This window comes from Triturus cristatus, chromosome 8 (genome assembly GCF_964204655.1).
Source record: "Triturus cristatus chromosome 8, aTriCri1.1, whole genome shotgun sequence".
NCBI lineage: Eukaryota > Metazoa > Chordata > Amphibia > Caudata > Salamandridae > Triturus > Triturus cristatus.
Window position 1 is genome coordinate 1,360,637,745 of NC_140591.1, and position 21,892 is coordinate 1,360,659,636.

The following is a 21,892-nucleotide window of genomic DNA, read 5'->3' on the forward strand; positions in this document are numbered from 1 at the left end:
ATTTTTGTCCACAGACTGAGAAAGCTAGGAAACATGTCAATAAATCTGTTTCTGCTTTTCTCCGAGACAATAGAATGGGGTCCATTTACAATAACAATCTGCGCTTTCATATGCAAGAGATGTATAGGAGAGATGGAGTACACTTTACTGATGAAGGAAACAGAGTCTTCCTCAACAACTTTAGACTCTGTATAGGTACTTACTTATAAGTACCAAAAACTTTCAATGAACACAACAGCTCCTTTTAGAGCCACTCAAGAAAAAAACACTTACGCTAGATGTTTATCTCCCAAAAAATGTAAAATGTTTATCCTTGGATCCACGCACCCAACGCGTTAGGAACCGCGCTCCCAACGCGGGAGGAACCGTGCACCCAACGCGATAGGATGTGTGACTCCTAATTTTACCGTAAAAAAAAATAGCCCCTATCACTAATTTTTATTATCCCCGTGGACCCCATCCCCCGGGGCTTATAAAAAATGTTGGAGACCGTGGGGGGAACCCCAACGCCCCCACGGTCCCAGCCGGCTCCCCTCGTCCTTCGGGAGCCGGCATTGCTTTTCCACATGGGGAGCTGCTGACATGCAGTTCCCCGTGTGGAAAAGCAATATTGTTTGGATTTTGAAAGAGAGAGCAGGACCTGCTCTCTCTTTCAAAATCCTAACGAAGTTTGCTCCGGGAGGGTGGGTGACTCCCGCCCTCTCATAGCAAACAACAGTGTCCTGGGGGTGGGAGCCCCAGGACACTGCAGGAGCCGGCCCTGGGGGGTGGCGGTCCCCAGGGCCCTTGAGGGCTCCAGGAGGGGGACCACGCAGCCCCCCTCCCCTAATAATATATAAACATTTTGCCCCCGGGATTTGGCCCACCCGGTGGCTAATTATTAACGAAGCGCGGAAGTCCGCTCTTCTGTTTTTTTTTATTTTTTCGTCCGGATCCGTGCACACTGCGCGCAATTCGCCGATTTTTTTTTTTTAAAAAGGGGGCCCCAGGGGATCCTTTTGGGACCCCCTAAGCAACACTAGAGGGTCAGAGTATTTATACCCTGCCCCCTTTACATGTTTTAAACACTTATTCCCCTTACTTCTTCAGCCTCGCTTCTACCGAGGCACAAAATGGCTGCCAACAGTTCCTGGTTTGAAATGTAGACAGACACTCGACAACCAATTAGCATTCAGCGCGTGATCGGGAGGGTTCACGCTTGGTTAGGGGAGGGTGCGTTTACGGTGCGGGTAGGGTGCGCGGATCCTCCGAGGCGATAGATATCACTAACTTTTTTACCCTAATTTTCTCAGGAACTACTGAACAGATTTACACCATTTATGCAAAAGGCATGAGTCTGAACTGAGGACTACCTCTTTGCCAAATTTGGTGTAATTCCGTTCAGCAGTTCGGGCTGTAGCTTTGTCAACAGGTCCTATAGGAAATTGCATGGGGAAAACGCGTTTTGGGACCCCCCTTTTTTTTCGGCCCCTGCTTGACGAATCACCAAACTTTCAGGATAGGAGCGGACCGGAGCTGGCCAAAAGTTTGGAAAATTTGACGAAGATTCATCAACCGGCGCCAGACTTATTGGGAATAGAATGTTGCGGATTTCCTATGGAAAATAGGCCCTAACTATAACTACCTACTGGCGACCGCCTATATATATTCACTGAAAAAACCATAGGTTTCACACATGTTATAGTTAACTGGACATTTCACTCGTACAAAACCATTGAAATTCCCCCGTTATAGTTAGTTCAGCTAACTATAACTAGCGTGAGTGCAATCCACTGCTGATGACGTCTCATATTACATCACTCATTACATGCTCAGTGACATCACTCATGACATCACTGATGACATCTCAAATGACATCACTGATGACATCACTGATGACATCATCCAGTGAATATGTGTCTTTCTGAAAAATAAATACTTTTTATATATGTATATCTAAAGGTTAATGGAAGAATAAATGGGTAAATAAGTGTCTAAATGGATGTTTTTTTTGTAAAATTAATTGTATAACTGACTTATTAACAGTATCTTAGTGAATACAAGTATTAGTGAGTAATGTTTAAAAATTTAAATATCTGTATCAGTGTCTCACTTTGTGTATAAGTGGCTGCATGGGTTGGTGAGTAGCTACATGAGTGTGTATATGGGTTATTAGTTCGTTTTTAGAGTATCAGAATGAGTGTCTGTATGGTTCTGTGGGGAATGCATGAATGAGTGATTCACTGTTTGTATGTGTTTTGAAGACAGTATGTGAGCAGGACAGTATGGGTGGATGAGTGTGTGTATGGGTGAGTAAGAGAGTGAATGACTGTCTCAATAGTGTCTTTATGAGTAAGTCCATATGTTTTAAACTAGTATATGTGAGTATTGATGTATATAAGTGAGGATATATGAGAGTGAGAGATTGGAAGAGTTCCTGTATAAATAAGTATGTGTTTATATAAGTGATTTTTTTATAGAGTAAGTATGTGCACGTTTCTGTAGAAGTAAGTGTAGTGGTGTGTGTATAGCTGTATATGCAAGTAAATGGATGTTTATTTGCATGTGTGACTATGTGTGTGAGTAACTCTATGTATGAGTATAGGTGTGTAACAGGATGTATAGGTGTATGAGTACATATGATGACTGAGTACATGTATGAGTGACTATATAGAAGTGTTGATGAACGAGTGGATGCGTATGTAGATTTTGGAATTACTGAATAGGTTGTTCTAACTGGTATTGGTATCTCTTTATTTTTCAAAACTTTAGTTTGTATTTTTCAATGTGTGTATCAAAGTTTATATTAGGATAGGTCTGCCACTTTTACACAAGGATGATGTCATCAGTGATGTCATCAGTGATGTCATTTGAGATGTCATCAGTGATGTCATGAGTGATGTCACTGAGCATGTAATGAGTGATGTAATATGTGACATCATCAGCAGTGGATTGCGGTCGCGCGAGTTATAGTTAGCTGAACTAACTATAACGGGGGAATTTCAATGGTTTTGTACGAGTGAAATGTCCAGCTAACTATAACATGTGTGAAACCTATGGTTTTTTCAGTGAATTTGCAAGGTTTTTTAAATGCTAATTCCTAACTATAATGTGTGTGAAACCTATGGTTTTTTCAGTGAAATTGCAAGGTTTTGTAAATGCTAATTCCTAACTATAACGTGTGTGAAACCTATGGTTTTTTCAGTGAATTTGCAAGGTTTTTTAAATGCTAATTTCTAACTATAACGTGTGTGAAACCTATGATTTTTTAAGTGAATTTCAAAGGCTTTTTAAATGCTAATTTATGAATGTATTATTATATTTTTTATATATTTATTTTACAATAAGCTACCTATGTGGAGGAGTGTGGCTCAATGATTAGAGCACAGTGCGCAGTTTTAAACAGGTTCATACCTGCTAATAACTTCAATGATTAGAGCGGCAGACCCTGATGCAGAGGTCTAGCCCGGGACCAGGGTTCAATTCCCCGCCTCGGCGGGTCTTGGGTTCAAAAATTCCACGGACCTGATAATTCTTGTCTCGGTGCCTATTCCAATCATGGAGTCCCACTCTGCAACTCTGGGCAATAGCTTGCTTAATCTCCACAACGGCCCCCACAACGCTAAGGATGCCTGGCCTCCACCTTGGGGGTGCCCAGGAGTGGACCCCTCACAGGGAAAGCCAGGATGGGTTCCACAGCGGTATTTGAACAAGCGCCTTGAGACCCTTGCGGGTGAGTAGTGCGGTATACAAGTATCAATTTTTCAATTTACAATTTATGTATATAGTTATATATTGACTGTATCCTGTAATATGGAATGGCTCAGCTCTGTTTTCTTTTTAATTTGGATAAAGTTGAACAGCATAGTTAATATCTTCTATAAACTTATAAACAGTTTAATTTTTTTTTAATACTTTTTTTTATTTTTTAGGGTTTTTGAAGGTGCGCGCACCGTGCGCACACGAATACGTGCTCCCTGTGCGCATGCGTATGTGCTCCGTGTGCGCATGCGTACGTCGTGCGTGCTCCGTGCGCGCACGGTGCACGCATGGTGCGTGCATGGCAAGTCATGTGATTACGAAATAACACTTTTCATTGGTTCATAGTAGTTTCAGTTCCAGAATCTTCCAACACCACACCCACTCCCCTCATTATTTCTTCTGATTCCCTGGGAGAAGGAGCTGAGCAGCTTTTCCAGTACTCCAGTACTTGAAAATGGCAGAGCAGCAGTCATCTTCTGGGAGTGAGGAGGAGAGCTTTGTGCCACCAAGACAGAGGAAACAAAAAGACTCATTTGTTTGGAAATATTTTACTTTTCCAGAAGGCCAGAAGAAGGTGAATGCTCCTAAAGTCACCTGCACTATTTGTGGAGTGGTCTTATCAAGAGGAGATCCTAAAAAAAAATACTCTTTTAGTATCTACGCTATGTTAAGGCACTTTAGTGGAGTACATCCTGTGGCCTATGCTCGGGAGTGTACTCGAGCTGCAAGAGACAACCCTCCAGCAGCTCAGCCAGCAGCTCAGCCGAGCACTTCATCTGCGGCTGCAGCTTCACCTTCTTCTCGACTTCTGGATATCCACCCTCTGTTCCAGAGGGTTCATATACGGTGCAATATGTGCAATGCTGTTCTCTCTTATGGTGACACCAGCATTAACCTAATAGAGACCAAGATAAAGCAGCACACATGCCCCACCCCATAACTTTTGGGTTTTTTTCTTTCTCTGTTCCTCAATTAACACAACGGCTCTTTTTAGAGCCAACCAACATCTAAACACTTGCACTTGATTTTTAATTCTATTTTTTTTAATTGATTTTTTCTGCCGTGCGCGCACAGCGCACCGTGCGCGCACCCCGTGATTGTTTGAAAAAAAAAATGTTTTTTCACCCTTCGGGGTCCTTCAGGGACCCCTTGACAAAGGCTAGGGGGTCAGGAACTCTCTACCCTGCCCCCTTTTCACGTTCTCCACCTTTCTTTTTCACTGTCACACACACAACACACAAAATGGCAGCCGACACTTCCTGATTTCGACCGATTTGAATGTTGACTGACATGTAACCACCAATCAGAATTACGCTTGCGCACGTTATGGTGCGCTGCTATAGATATTTATGTACTTTTAACTGCAATTTTCTCAGGAACTACTGAACAGATTGACACCATATATGCAAAAGGCACATGCCTGACCTGAGGACTACCTCTTTGCCAAATTTCAAGTAATTCTGTTCAGCCGTTCGGGTTGTACCTTCGACTAAAGGTCCTATGGGAAAATGCATGGGGAAAACGTGTTTTGGGACCCCCCTTTTTTCTCAGCCCCCACTTGATGAATCACCCCGAGACTTTCAGGGTAGGAGCTGAGTGGAGCGCCCCATTAGTTTTGAAAATTTCGCGAGGATTCGTCAACCGGCGTCAAAGTTATTCAAAATAGAATTGTGCGATTTCCTATGGAAACACAGTCCTAACTATAACTATCTACTGGCGACCGCCAGTAGATAATATATATATATATACATATATATATATATATATATATTCAGTGAAAAAACCATAGGTTTCACACATGTTATAGTTAGCTGGACATTTTACTCGTAAAAAACCAATGAAATTGCCCCGTTATAGTTAGTTCAGCTAACTATAACTCGCGCACCCGCAATGCACTGCTGATGACGTCACATATTACATCACTCATGACATGGTCAGTGACATCACTCATGACATCACTGATGACATCTCAAATGACATCACTGATGACATCACTGATGACATCATCCAGTGAATGTGTGTTTTTCTGAAAATTAAATATGTTTTATATATGTATATCTCAAGGTCGATGGAAGAATAAATGGGTATATAAGTGTCTAAATGGATGATTTGTTTTTGAAAAATTGATTGTTTAACTGACTGATTAAGTGTATCTTAGTGAATACATGGCTTAGTGAGTAATGTTTAAATATGTATATATCTGTATCAGTCTCTCACTTTGTGTATAAGTGGCTGCATGGGTTGGTGAGTAGCTACATGGGTGACTATATAGGTTATTAGTTGGTTTTTTGAGTATCAGTCTGAGTGTCTGCATGGTTCGGTGGGGGTATTACGTAGTGCATAGGTGCATGAATGAGTGACTCACTGTTTGTGTGTGTTGAAGACAGCATGTGTGCAGGACTGCATGGGTGGATGAGTGTGTGTATGGGTGTGTTAGTGAGTGAATGACTGTCTCAATAGTGTCTTTATGAGTAACTACATATGTTTAAAACTAGTATATGTGACTATTGGTGTATATATGTGAGTATATGCAAGGGTGAGAGATTGGAAGAGTTCCTGTATGAATAAGTATGTGTTTCTATAAGTGATTGTTTAAAAGACTAAGTATGTGTAAGTTTCCGTAGAAGTAAGTATGGTGGTGTGTGTATAACTGTATATGCAAGTAAATGTATGTTTGATTCTTTATTAGCACGAGTGACTATGTGTGTGAGTAACTCTATGCATGAGTGGCATTGTGTAACAGGATGTATAGGTGTATGAGTACATATGATGAGTGAGTACATGTATGAGTGACTGTATTGGACTGTTGGTGAATGAGTGGATGTGTATGTGGATCTTAGAATTACTGAAGAGGTTGTTGTAACTGGTATTGGTATGTCCATTGTTTTGAAAATTTTAGTCTCTCTTTTTGAATGTGTGTGTCAAAGGTTATATTAGGGTGAGAGGAGGTCTACCACTCTATCACAAGGATGATGTCATCAGTGATGTCATCAGTGATGTCATTTGAGATGTCATCAGTGATGTCATGAGTGATGTCACTGACCATGTCATGAGTGATGTAATATGTGACGTCATCAGCAGTGCATTGCGGGCGCGCGAGTTATAGTTAGCTGAACTAACTATAACGGGGCAATTTCATTGGTTTTTTACGAGTAAAATGTCCAGCTAACTATAACATTTGTGAAACCTATGGTTTTTTCACTGAATTTCTAAGGTTTTTTAAATGCTAATTCCTAACTATAACGTGTGTGAAACCCATGGTTTTTTCAGTGAATTTGCAAGGTTTTTTAAATGCTAATTTTTTTTTTTATTTTTTTTAGTACGCGTACCGTAAGCTCACGGTAAGCGTACGGTTTACGCAATGTCCGTAATTTTCCTACGCTGCTTGCGTATAGTTACGCAATTTGCGTAGCCGCGCGTACTCCGCGTGGGACGCGTACGCGTGTACGCTACACGCGCACGTTACGCGGAAGTGCCGGGAGTGACTGTTATGCGCATGCGCGCAAGCGCGTGTCTTTTTTACGCGCATGCGCACTTTTGCCGTAAGCGTACCGTAAGCGTACCGTAAGCGTACGGTAGGTCATGTGATCATGAAACACAACTTTTGATTGGTTGAAACTACTTTCAGTTCTAGAACTCTCCTACACCACACCCATTCCCCTCATTTCTGCTTGTGATCCCTTGGGAGAAGGAGCTGGTTTGTCTTTGGGATACGATGGCAGAACAGCAGAGCTCTTCTGAGAGTGAGGCTAGCACTAGCAGCACTGTCTTGAGGCAGAGATCGAGGAAACAAAAGCCCTCTTATGTATGGGATTATTTTACTTTTCCTGAAGGCCAGCAAAAGGTAAATGCACCCTTAGTGACTTGTAAGCTGTGTAAGCGTGTACTTTCTAGAGGTAATCCTAACAGGAAGTATTCCTTTGGGAATCACACCATGAAGAGACACCTCCAGGATGTACACAGAAGGACACATGGTCATCTTTTTGGAGGTAACTCTTCAGAAAGACGAGCCAGTACATCCACAGTAGCTCAGCCTGAACCATCATCTGCAGGGCTGACTCCTTCTTCAGCAGGTCAGGTGAGCCCTTCATCTGTGGGGGGAGAATCTCCTTTTGCTGGCCCTCTGGAAATGAACCCACGATTTCGGAAGGTTGATATTCATTGCACATTTTGTAAAGATCTAATTTGCCATAGGGAGACCAGTGTTTCCCTAGTGAACAACAAAATAGATCAGCACATTTGTCGCTTTGAATAATTTTCCCATGCTTCCTTTCCTCTGTCCCTGCATGAACACAACGGTTCTTTTAAGAGCCAACCTTATCTTTCATCTTTTTTTTACATATGTTTTTAAAAACTTTTTTTTATTTTTTTTTTACCGTACGCGTACGGTGCGCGTACTTTTTTTTTTTTTTTTTTTTTAAAAAAACTAAAAATCATTCATCACATTACATTGTCCTTGAGAGACTACAATTATTATTATTGACTTACCATACTCACTGAAAAAATATTTATTCATTTGTTTTTTTTAAAAATAGTTTTAAAAATGTTTGTAGTTTTCGAAAATTTTCTATATCTATCTGGAAAAAAAGAAAAAAGTATTAATATTTTTAAAACATTTTATAATACAGTACACATATTTACATTTTTTTCCAAAAAATATTTTTGCCTTATTTTTGCTGTTTTCAGAATATATTGCATTTCACTATAAATTGTGAAAGCAATTGCATTCATCATTTTACAGCGGGCAAAAAAAAATAACAATCACAAAGATTGTAATAAAAAAGCCCAGAATCTCTTTTTACTTAAACTTAACATTATAGAAATGCATAATATTCTAAAAAAATATCATCTAATACCAATACTTATTTTTTTAAAATACCGTCTGATATGTTTGTTTCAGAAGTATAATCACAATATGATATCTCAAATAACTCCAAAATACATCTGATTCCATTTCCTTTAGACCAAATAGTAATTTTAAATTTTTTTTTGGAATAAGTACACCTCCTGAGTGCATCCAGTTCTCCTTTGAAGATGTTCACAGTGTGGATTGTAGGGCACAGCTATGTCTTCTGGAGTGAAAAGTTTGCAGAGAAAACAGGTATGGTGAGAGACCTTGTAGGTACCACTTAAAAAATGACTTCATAAACACAACAGCTCTTTTTAGAGCTCCCTAATATCTAAACTCTTAAATCTGCTTTTCATTTATTTATTTATTATTTTTTTTTACCGTACGCTTACCGTAAGCTTACCGTACGCGTACCCCGTGATTTTTTTTAAAATCAATAAATGTTTTTTTTGTACTTTTCTGTCCTTCTTTGACCCCCTTACAAATGTTTGGGGGTCTGTAACTCTCCTCATTGCCCCCTTTCCTTGTTTTCACTCTTTTTTTTCAGAGTGAAATACACAAAATGGCGGCCGCCGCTTCCTGGTTTCGACCGATTCGAATGTTTACTAAGATCTAAGAGCCAATCAGAATCGCGCTCGCGCACGCCACCGTACGCGTACGGTAAGCGTACCGTAAGCGCACCGTAAGCTGGCTCAGATATATATATTGATTTAAAGGCTATTTTCTCAGAATCTACTGAACAGATTTACACCAAACCTACAAAAGGCACTTCCTTGACCTGAGGACTACCTCTCTGCCAAATTTCTAGTAATTCTGTTCAGCCGTTCGGGCTGTAGCTGTGTCTAAAGGTCCTATGGAAAAATGCATGGGAAAAACGCGTTTTGGGACCCCCCTTTTATCTCAGCGCCCGCTTGACGAATCCCCCCGAGACTTTCAGGGTAGGAGCGGAGCGTAGCGCCCCACCTATTTTGAAACATTCGCGAGGATTCGTCGACCGGCGCCAAAGTTATTCAAAATAGAATGTTGCGGATTTCCTATGGAAACACAGTCCTAACTATAACTATCTACTGGCGACCGCCAGTAGATAATATATATATATATACATATATATATATATATATATATTCAGTGAAAAAACCATAGGTTTCACACATGTTATAGTTAGCTGGACATTTTACTCGTAAAAAACCAATGAAATTGCCCCGTTATAGTTAGTTCAGCTAACTATAACTCGCGCACCCGCAATGCACTGCTGATGACGTCACATATTACATCACTCATGACATGGTCAGTGACATCACTCATGACATCACTGATGACATCTCAAATGACATCACTGATGACATCACTGATGACATCATCCAGTGAATGTGTGTTTTTCTGAAAATTAAATATGTTTTATATATGTATATCTCAAGGTCGATGGAAGAATAAATGGGTATATAAGTGTCTAAATGGATGATTTGTTTTTGAAAAATTGATTGTTTAACTGACTGATTAAGTGTATCTTAGTGAATACATGGCTTAGTGAGTAATGTTTAAATATGTATATATCTGTATCAGTCTCTCACTTTGTGTATAAGTGGCTGCATGGGTTGGTGAGTAGCTACATGGGTGACTATATAGGTTATTAGTTGGTTTTTTGAGTATCAGTCTGAGTGTCTGCATGGTTCGGTGGGGGTATTACGTAGTGCATAGGTGCATGAATGAGTGACTCACTGTTTGTGTGTGTTGAAGACAGCATGTGTGCAGGACTGCATGGGTGGATGAGTGTGTGTATGGGTGTGTTAGTGAGTGAATGACTGTCTCAATAGTGTCTTTATGAGTAACTACATATGTTTAAAACTAGTATATGTGACTATTGGTGTATATATGTGAGTATATGCAAGGGTGAGAGATTGGAAGAGTTCCTGTATGAATAAGTATGTGTTTCTATAAGTGATTGTTTAAAAGACTAAGTATGTGTAAGTTTCCGTAGAAGTAAGTATGGTGGTGTGTGTATAACTGTATATGCAAGTAAATGTATGTTTGATTCTTTATTAGCACGAGTGACTATGTGTGTGAGTAACTCTATGCATGAGTGGCATTGTGTAACAGGATGTATAGGTGTATGAGTACATATGATGAGTGAGTACATGTATGAGTGACTGTATTGGACTGTTGGTGAATGAGTGGATGTGTATGTGGATCTTAGAATTACTGAAGAGGTTGTTGTAACTGGTATTGGTATGTCCATTGTTTTGAAAATTTTAGTCTCTCTTTTTGAATGTGTGTGTCAAAGGTTATATTAGGGTGAGAGGAGGTCTACCACTCTATCACAAGGATGATGTCATCAGTGATGTCATCAGTGATGTCATTTGAGATGTCATCAGTGATGTCATGAGTGATGTCACTGACCATGTCATGAGTGATGTAATATGTGACGTCATCAGCAGTGCATTGCGGGCGCGCGAGTTATAGTTAGCTGAACTAACTATAACGGGGCAATTTCATTGGTTTTTTACGAGTAAAATGTCCAGCTAACTATAACATGTGTGAAACCTATGGTTTTTTCACTGAATTTCTAAGGTTTTTTAAATGCTAATTCCTAACTATAACGTGTGTGAAACCCATGGTTTTTTCAGTGAATTTGCAAGGTTTTTTAAATGCTAATTTTTTTTTTTATTTTTTTTAGTACGCGTACCGTAAGCTCACGGTAAGCGTACGGTTTACGCAACGTCCGTAATTTTCCTACGCTGCTTGCGTATAGTTACGCAATTTGCGTAGCCGCGCGTACTCCGCGTGGGACGCGTACGCGTGTACGCTACACGCGCACGTTACGCGGAAGTGCCGGGAGTGACTGTTATGCGCATGCGCGCAAGCGCGTGTCTTTTTTACGCGCATGCGCACTTTTGCCGTAAGCGTACCGTAAGCGTACCGTAAGCGTACGGTAGGTCATGTGATCATGAAACACAACTTTTGATTGGTTGAAACTACTTTCAGTTCTAGAACTCTCCTACACCACACCCATTCCCCTCATTTCTGCTTGTGATCCCTTGGGAGAAGGAGCTGGTTTGTCTTTGGGATACGATGGCAGAACAGCAGAGCTCTTCTGAGAGTGAGGCTAGCACTAGCAGCACTGTCTTGAGGCAGAGATCGAGGAAACAAAAGCCCTCTTATGTATGGGATTATTTTACTTTTCCTGAAGGCCAGCAAAAGGTAAATGCACCCTTAGTGACTTGTAAGCTGTGTAAGCGTGTACTTTCTAGAGGTAATCCTAACAGGAAGTATTCCTTTGGGAATCACACCATGAAGAGACACCTCCAGGATGTACACAGAAGGACACATGGTCATCTTTTTGGAGGTAACTCTTCAGAAAGACGAGCCAGTACATCCACAGTAGCTCAGCCTGAACCATCATCTGCAGGGCTGACTCCTTCTTCAGCAGGTCAGGTGAGCCCTTCATCTGTGGGGGGAGAATCTCCTTTTGCTGGCCCTCTGGAAATGAACCCACGATTTCGGAAGGTTGATATTCATTGCACATTTTGTAAAGATCTAATTTGCCATAGGGAGACCAGTGTTTCCCTAGTGAACAACAAAATAGATCAGCACATTTGTCGCTTTGAATAATTTTCCCATGCTTCCTTTCCTCTGTCCCTGCATGAACACAACGGTTCTTTTAAGAGCCAACCTTATCTTTCATCTTTTTTTTACATATGTTTTTAAAAACTTTTTTTTATTTTTTTTTTACCGTACGCGTACGGTGCGCGTACTTTTTTTTTTTTTTTTTTTTTAAAAAAAACTAAAAATCATTTATCACATTACATTGTCCTTGAGAGACTACAATTATTATTATTGACTTACCATACTCACTGAAAAAATATTTATTCATTTGTTTTTTTTAAAAATAGTTTTAAAAATGTTTGTAGTTTTCGAAAATTTTCTATATCTATCTGGAAAAAAAGAAAAAAGTATTAATATTTTTAAAACATTTTATAATACAGTACACATATTTACATTTTTTTCCAAAAAATATTTTTGCCTTATTTTTGCTGTTTTCAGAATATATTGCATTTCACTATAAATTGTGAAAGCAATTGCATTCATCATTTTACAGCGGGCAAAAAAAAATAACAATCACAAAGATTGTAATAAAAAAGCCCAGAATCTCTTTTTACTTAAACTTAACATTATAGAAATGCATAATATTCTAAAAAAATATCATCTAATACCAATACTTATTTTTTTAAAATACCGTCTGATATGTTTGTTTCAGAAGTATAATCACAATATGATATCTCAAATAACTCCAAAATACATCTGATTCCATTTCCTTTAGACCAAATAGTAATTTTAAATTTTTTTTTGGAATAAGTACACCTCCTGAGTGCATCCAGTTCTCCTTTGAAGATGTTCACAGTGTGGATTGTAGGGCACAGCTATGTCTTCTGGAGTGAAAAGTTTGCAGAGAAAACAGGTATGGTGAGAGACCTTGTAGGTACCACTTAAAAAATGACTTCATAAACACAACAGCTCTTTTTAGAGCTCCCTAATATCTAAACTCTTAAATCTGCTTTTCATTTATTTATTTATTTTTTTTTTTTACCGTACGCTTACCGTAAGCTTACCGTACGCGTACCCCGTGATTTTTTTTAAAATCAATAAATGTTTTTTTTGTACTTTTCTGTCCTTCTTTGACCCCCTTACAAATGTTTGGGGGTCTGTAACTCTCCTCATTGCCCCCTTTCCTTGTTTTCACTCTTTTTTTTCAGAGTGAAATACACAAAATGGCGGCCGCCGCTTCCTGGTTTCGACCGATTCGAATGTTTACTAAGATCTAAGAGCCAATCAGAATCGCGCTCGCGCACGCCACCGTACGCTTACCGTAAGCGTACGGTAAGCGTACCGTAAGCGGGCTCAGATATATATATTGATTTAAAGGCTATTTTCTCAGAATCTACTGAACAGATTTACACCAAACCTACAAAAGGCACTTCCTTGACCTAGGGACTACCTCTCTGCCAAATTTTGAGTAATTCTGTTCAGCCGTTCGGGCTGTAGCTCGTTCTAAAGGTCCTATGGAAAAATGCATTGGAAAAACGCGTTTTGGGACCCCCCTTTTATCTCAGCCCCCGCTTGACGGATCCCCCCGAGACTTTCAGGGTAGGAGCGGAGCGTAGCGCCCCACCTATTTTGAGAAATTCGCGAGGATTCGTCAACCGGCGCCAAAGGTATTCAAAATAGAATGTTGAGGTTTTCCTATGGAAACGTGGTCCTAACTATAACTACCTACTGGCGACCGCCAGTAGGTAATATATATATATATATATAAATATATATATATTATCTACTGGCGGTCGCCAGTAGATAGTTATAGTTAGGACCACGTTTCCATAGGAAATCCGCAACATTCTATTTTGAATAACTTTGGCGCCGGTTGACGAATCCTCGCGAATTTTTCAAAATAGGTGGGGCGCTACGCTCCGCTCCTACCCTGAAAGTCTCGGGGGGATTCGTCAAGCGGGGGCTGAGATAAAAGGGGGGTCCCAAAATGCGTTTTTCCCATGCATTTTTCCATAGGACCTTTAGACACAGCTACAGCCCGAACGGCTGAACAGAATTACTTGAAATTTGGCAGAGAGGTAGTCCTCAGGTCAAGGAAGTGCCTTTTGTAGGTTTGGTGTAAATCTGTTCAGTAGATCCTGAGAAAATAGCCTTTAAATCAATATATATATCTGTGGCAGCTTACGGGGCGCTTACCGTGCGCTTACCGTGCGCGAGCGCGATTCTGATTGGCTGTTAGATCTTAGTAAACATTCGAATCGGTCGAAACCAGGAAATGGCGGCCGCCATTTTCTCTCTCGCACTCTGACTGGGGGATGCAAAACAAAGTCCAAAAACATGTAAAGGGGCTGTTTAGACAGCTCCCAAGCACCTAGCCATGTTGAGGGAGTCCCCAACGATCCCCCAAGTGAAAAAAGGCAAATTCAATTTTTTTGAAAATTTCGCCGATTACGCTTACTGTACGCGTACGGTAATAAATAGTAAAAAAAAAAAAAAAATATACACATTCTCCCCACCCCGTGTACAAAAGGTGCCCGCAGGGCACCTTTTTGTGCATGGCCAATATGAAGTAAATCAAACATATATTTTACCTGTCACAACGATGCTCATCATATGTCCTCCATGTGCGCACGGTGCGAGAAGCGCATCGTGCGTTCATGGCCCATGTAGCGTAACGTGGGCACGCGGTGCGCGAAGCGCACCGCGTGCTCACTGTGCGCGCACGGTGCACGAAGCGCACCGTGCGCGCACGGAACGAACTGCGTTAAGTGGGCGCGCACGCCACAAATGGCGTAAAGTAACTTAGCATTTAAAAAACCGTACAAATTCACTGAAAAAACCATAGGTTTCACACACGTTATAGTTAGGAATTAGCATTTAAAAAACCTTGCAAATTCAGTGAAAAAAACATAGGTTTCACACATGTTATAGTTAGCTGGATATTTTACTGATAAAAAACCAATGAAATTCCCCCGTTATAGTTACTGTAGGCAACTATAACTCACGCGACCGTAATCCTCTGCTGATGACATATGTGTCTTTATGAAAAAAAAATATTTGTAATATATGTATAGCTAAAATTTAATGGAAGAAGACATGGGCAAATAAGTGTCTAAATACAGTATTAGCATCAGCAGAGGATTGCGGTCGCGTGAGTTATAGTTGCCTACAGTAACTATAACGGGGGAATTTCATAGTTTTTTTATCAGTAAAATGTCCAGCTAACTATAACATGTGTGAAACCTATGGTTTTTTCAGTGAATATATATGTATATATATATAATATATATATATATATATATATATATATATATATATATATATATAATGTATATATATATATATCCCATTGCTGAATATTATGCCGCCTCAGAGTCGCTCCAGTCTGCTTGCTGTGCCTATCTTCCTCGCCTGCTGCAAAGTTCGTTTTCACGGTGTCCCTTAGGTATCCCTCATATGGTAGGTAGCCTTGGACTTCTATAGCCCACATCCTCTTCGGTTGCCGGGAGCCGCTAGCAATGGTTTAGACTTGCCAATTTAAACAACATCTTCGTTCACCCAGGCTTGTCGAACACTCGGCGGGTGCTTCCAATAGCGGGGGGTGAACCGCATCTGTTACACAACAACTACGAGTCTCGGAGCACTCTCGGGAGTTTTCAGTGATTTTATTGCGCAAATGCATTTCGGCGTGGGCCTTCTTCAGTGCATAAAATCATTACAATTAGGCACAGCTTGCGTTCTTTTAAATGTTCATTCTTTTTCTATTGGTGGAGTTTTGACCAATCATAGGGCGGCATGGCAACCTGGAAAGGCATCAATGTCCCATAATGCAATATTATTCCAAAGTCATATCCCACATTGGTGTATTTTGTTGTTTGCCATACCCCATTGCTGAATATTATGCCGCCTCAGAGTCGCTCCAGTCTGCTTGCTGTGCCTATCTTCCTCGCCTGCTGCAAAGTTCGATTTCACGGTGTCCCGTAGGTATCCCTCATATGGTAGGTAGCCTTGGACTTCTATAGCCCACATCCTCTTCGGTTGCCGGGAGCCGCTAGCAGTGGTTCAGACTTGCCAATTTAAACAACATCTTCGTTCACCCAGGCTTGTCGAACACTCGGCGGGTGCTTCCAATAGCGGGGGGTGAACCGCATCTGTTACACAACAACTACGAGTCTCGGAGCACTCTCGGGAGTTTACAGTGATTTTATTGTGCAAATGCATTTCGGCGTGGGCCTTCTTCAGTGCATAAAATCATTACAATTAGGCACAGCTTGCGTTCTTTTAAATGTTCATTCTTTTTCTATTGGTGGAGTTTTGACCAATCATAGGGTGGCATGGCAACCTGGAAAGGCATCAATGTCCCATAATGCAATATTATTCCACAGTCATATCCCACATTGGTGTATTTTGTTGTTTGCCATACCCCATTGCTGAATATTATGCCGCCTCAGTGTCGCTCCAGTCTGCTTGCTGTGCCTATCTTCCTCGCCGGCTGCAAAGTTCTTTTTCACGGTGTCCCGTAGGTATCCCTCATATGGTAGGTAGCCTTGGACTTCTATAGCCCACATCCTCTTCGGTTGCCGGGAGCCGCTAGCAGTGGTTCAGACTTGCCAATTTAAACAACATCTTCGTTCACCCAGGCTTGTCGAACACTCGGCGGGTGCTTCCAATAGCGGGAGGTGAACCGCATCTGTTACACAATAACTACGAGTCTCGGAGCACTCTCGGGAGTTTCAGTGATTTTATTGCGCAAATGCATTTCGGCGTGGGCCTTCTTCAGTGCGTAAAATCATTACAATTAGGCACAGCTTGCGTTCTTTTAAATGTTCATTCTTTTTCTATTGGTGGAGTTTTGACCAATCATAGGGCGGCATGGCAACCTGGAAAGGCATCAATGTCCCATAATGCAATATTATTCCACAGTCATATCCCACATTGGTGTATTTTGTTGTTTGCCATACCCCATTGCTGAATATTATGCCGCCTCAGAATCGCTCCAGTCTGCTTGCTGTGCCTATCTTCCTCGCCTGCTGCAAAGTTCGTTTTCACGGTGTCCCGTAGGTATCCCTCATATGGTAGGTAGCCTTGGACTTCTATAGCCCACATCCTCTTCGGTTGCCGTGAGCCGCTAGCAGTGGTTCAGACTTGCCAATTTAAACAACATCTTCGTTCACCCAGGCTTGTCGAACACTCGGCGGGTGCTTCCAATAGCAGGGGGTGAACCGCATCTGTTACACAACAACTACGAGTCTTGGAGCACTCTCGGGAGTTTTCAGTGATTTTATTGGGCAAATGCATTTCGGCGTGGGCCTTCTTCAGTGCGTAAAATCATTACAATTAGGCACAGCTTGCGTTCTTTTAAATGTTCATTCTTTTTCTATTGGTGGAGTTTTGACCAATCATAGGGCGGCATGGCAACCTGGAAAGGCATCAATGTCCCATAATGCAATATTATTCCACAGTCATATCCCACATTGGTGTATTTTGTTGTTTGCCATACCCCATTGATGAATATTATGCCGCCTCAGTGTCGCTCCAGTCTGCTTGCTGTGCCTATCTTCCTCGCCTGCTGCAAAGTTCTTTTTCACGGTGTCCCGTAGGTATCCCTCTTATGGTAGGTAGCCTTGGACTTCTATAGCCCACATCCTCTTCGGTTGCCGGGAGCCGCTAGCAGTGGTTCAGACTTGCCAATTTAAACAACATCTTCGTTCACCCAGGCTTGTCGAACACTCGGCGGGTGCTTCCAATAGCGGGGGGTGAACCGCATCTGTTACACAACAACTACGAGTCTCGGAGCACTCTCGGGAGTTTTCAGTGATTTTATTGCGCAAATGCATTTCGGCGTGGGCCTTCTTCAGTGTTCGTGTTAAAAGCCAGTCTGCTTGCTAATGTTTTCTAATGAGTCTGGCTCAGCAGGTTATGGTCCATAATGGAAAGGATGATGTTGGTCTCAGGAGTGACCAGAGGGCTAGTTGGAGAGATGGTATAGTATTACCTTAGGATTCTTTTTCAGATAGTGCTGCTAGCACACTGTGGGGAAATGAACTAAGCACCAAAAGAGTAACTAAGCAACAAAAAAGTGATGTTCAGGATAGGCAATGAAAGAATGGTGGTATTGTTTAATAATATGTTTGTCAATGATTAGTTGGTACTGCACAGGCTGATAGTACACGTGTAGATTTGCATACAAAAGAATATTGTGCTGTCTGTTAAAGCACATACCAGGGCTTAAAAATGGAGGGATGTAGGACATTTGCCTTTTCTGCATTGTCATCCCAAATTATTCACCTTTTTCTAGATACTAGTTTTGATGATTTTCAAAACTCTGTGCACTTTACCCCTGCTAACCAGGAGTGAAGTGCTTCTGCTTCCCTTCAAAGATGCCTAAATTGGCTTATCCCTGATTTGAGAATTTAAATTACCTGTATGACCCCAGCATATGATGTAGAAAATGCAACCAGGGCCTGGGAGGTATATGCCAGTTGTGACTGCTTCTCCCTTTTGAGACATCCACTATATTAGCAGTGCAAATGGATTCAGCTGTACCCTATGTAGCTTGACTGCCGGAGTATAAAACGTGCACTGCTGCAGCCTGTCAAAATAACCCTTAATGAGAGGTTAAGACCTCAGTTTAAATATTAGAAAGTAATTCATACATAGACATTGTAGGCCACAAGAAAAGATGCACAGTATTTAAAAATGGGAGAGGTAGAAAATTAATATTACCATGTCCCTTCAGTAACAAACCCCAAAAAGCTATTTTCACTCTTGCAGGCTTAGCTGTCCTATGTAGTAAGCCAGAGTACAGACCAAAACACTAATGCTGCCAACTCGGGAAATGGACTAGCTGCAAAAATAATTAAACCATTATTATTCATAGCTATTAAAAATCCAATGCAATGGTGAAACCCTATTTTTACTGGATACAAAAGTAACTTTTAGAAGGTTGCATGTAAACTGCTTAAAGTTCCATGAAGCTAATTTACATTAATTATCCAGAAAATCCCAGCCAGTATTTGGCCTAAATGAAGTGTTAATGAGGTGACATATTCCTCTCAAGACCTACCCAGTAAGTCAGTTTGATTGACAGATTAACCTAAATGGGCAAGAATGACCCCTCTGGGCACCATAGAACATTCAGCTTGGGGGGTGCATCCTATTGACACAACAGTGTAATTTTCTTCCTGATAGGTATGTCTGAAGCACATATATATATATATATATATATAAATTTATGGCGGCAGTCCAGCCGCGAAAGTGCACCGTCCCTGAAGTCTGGGGGCCATGGAGACAGATGAATTATTCAGAGTTTCCCTTTTGGATTACCAGTTGGCTTTTAACACAAACAGCTTTCATTCTGGAGGCCCATTGGAGGGTTTACAAAAAGGACGAAATGCTGTAATGGGACAGAGCCTACTAAGGAAACAATTATGCATGAAGGTATTTAAATAGTACTCAAACAGAAAATAATTACAGACTTCTTTTTCCAGCATGCAACACCATGTTGTAATTACCTGCTGCCTATTGGAGGGTTTAAAAGTCACATGCTGCAAAGTGCCTTCTTTGTATCCCACTACATTTCGATGCCTGTGATCAAGGGGATTGAAGCCCCGAAACGCGTAAGGCAAAGAAATTAACTCTTATTTGAATAAACGCTGTTCTACTTGTGCAAAAGAGCTGGTTTTGAGTGCACTTTCAATCCGGGGATGTTTGTTTCTAAAAGATATATATACTTATATATATATATATATATATATATATATATATATATATATATATATATATATATATATATATTGTGTTCTGAAAGGGATAAAACAGAACAAGAGAGCAATGTTTGTGTATCACATGCCTGCACACTGCGGAACATTGCTTTGTTGTACTAACCTTCTGTGTCTTGGCACGCTGTAGGCCAGGCCTGCTTCCTTCTAACTGGATTTTAATTGTAGATGTAGGAGGATGGTGATTTTCCTGATACTCCACCACCTTAGACCTCAACGCCCAGGTTGAGTGTGGCCAAATACATTTCCCATCTTGAAAGTGCCCTGTTACATGGCATTTTGGGCCTATTAACAGTAAGGCAAGCAGGACTTACTGAAAACGTGTACAGAGTTGCCCCTAAGAGTGTGCAGGAGTCAACACAAAAAACTAGCTGGTGCCAGACATAAATGTGGCACCTGTTGGGCAAATGTACAGAACACCACCTGTACCTGCAGAAGAACAGAAGAGCACTGGACCTGATGTCTGTGAACTGAAAGTATTGTACGTGCTACCCCTTGTACCCAGGACAAAGTATTGGACACCAGGGGTCAGTTAGGTGACCTTTGTGTGGCTACAAAGACACCCCAACCTTCAAGATTGGAAGTTTACCGTTGTGAACCAGGCCCTAATCCAATAAAGTTAAGATTAAGAGCAAACAGTGCAGTTCGAGGTATAGAATAGAAAGCAGTGTAATAGTCTTTGTTGTGGGAGAAGACAAAAACAGGAAAGGGGATGGAATTAATGTTGTTTGATAATACGTTGTGCAACTTAGATACATGTATTTTGTGAGCTCCACTTGCTGGCCTATGAATCCTTCTCTTCCACAACGACGAACAAAGTCTGTGTTTTTTTCAAATTCTATACCTTCCCTTGAGCATGTTACTAAAGAATAAAAACATAAACAAGAAAATAAATAAATATAAATATACATGATCATCTCAACTAGTGTGGCTTTTCTTGAGATAGAAGTCAGTGCTTCATGCATGTGAGTAAATTCCTTTTTGGGAAAAAAATATCAAATAATCGAAGTGGGTTCATATAAAACTAAATTAAACTAAATTGAACCGAGCTCTGATTTTTGCTGAACGTACTCACCTCGCTTCTACAGACCCAATAGTCTCTCAACGTCGTGACATAATCTGGGCACACATTTTTGTTCTGACAACAAAAATCTTGTTGAAAGAACTACAGTCCATTTTTCGACGAACAAAAAAAAATTTGTTTTTAGATAATGGATGTTGACTTCAGACTTTAATCTAATAGGAGACTATTGTGTTTAATAATAACATGCTAAAACTTCTGCCTGCTTTGTCGGAGATTGAAAAATAATGAGTCAAGGATGCGCTGTCTGCGAGAAGTCGGGTCCTTGAACTTTGTGTTGTGTTTTCTTATTTCTGCTATTGCAGGCATCAGAGTTGAGAGGTTCTGTTGATGCTGCACCTACATGTTTGCATTTTTCATTCTTACTGAAGGACAGATGCTGTTGTTTATATTGCTTATTTACTGCTAATGGCAAGGGTAGCAACACAAGAGATGTTGTTTTTTCTCTCTTAGACAAGAGCTGCTAAATTTTGATTGGTTCTAGATGTGCACGTCTCTTCACCAGATATGACATTTTATTTTTAGACAAATTAAGGTCGTTATTGTGTTTGAAAGGGATTAAACATCCTGATTAACGATGATTACTCTCTTCAATAGGTCATGGTCAGCCTCACAACACAGCCTTCTCTGTGATAAAATCTAATGGCGCAGGTGCCTGTATCATTAATCATTGTGAGCGGACGGCAAACAGAGTGTCAGAGGAGGACGACACTGACACGTTAGTGATATTGTGTCCAGCAGACCAATGAGCAATGAGCCACTTGGGTGCTCACCCAAAAATATATATCTATAAAACTACCAACAAACACATTTTGTGGTAATAGTATCTCTCTGCAGTGGAAGGACAGAGTGTGTATGCGTGATCCCTAAGCAGCGCTTTTCTCTATAGCGCTCGAG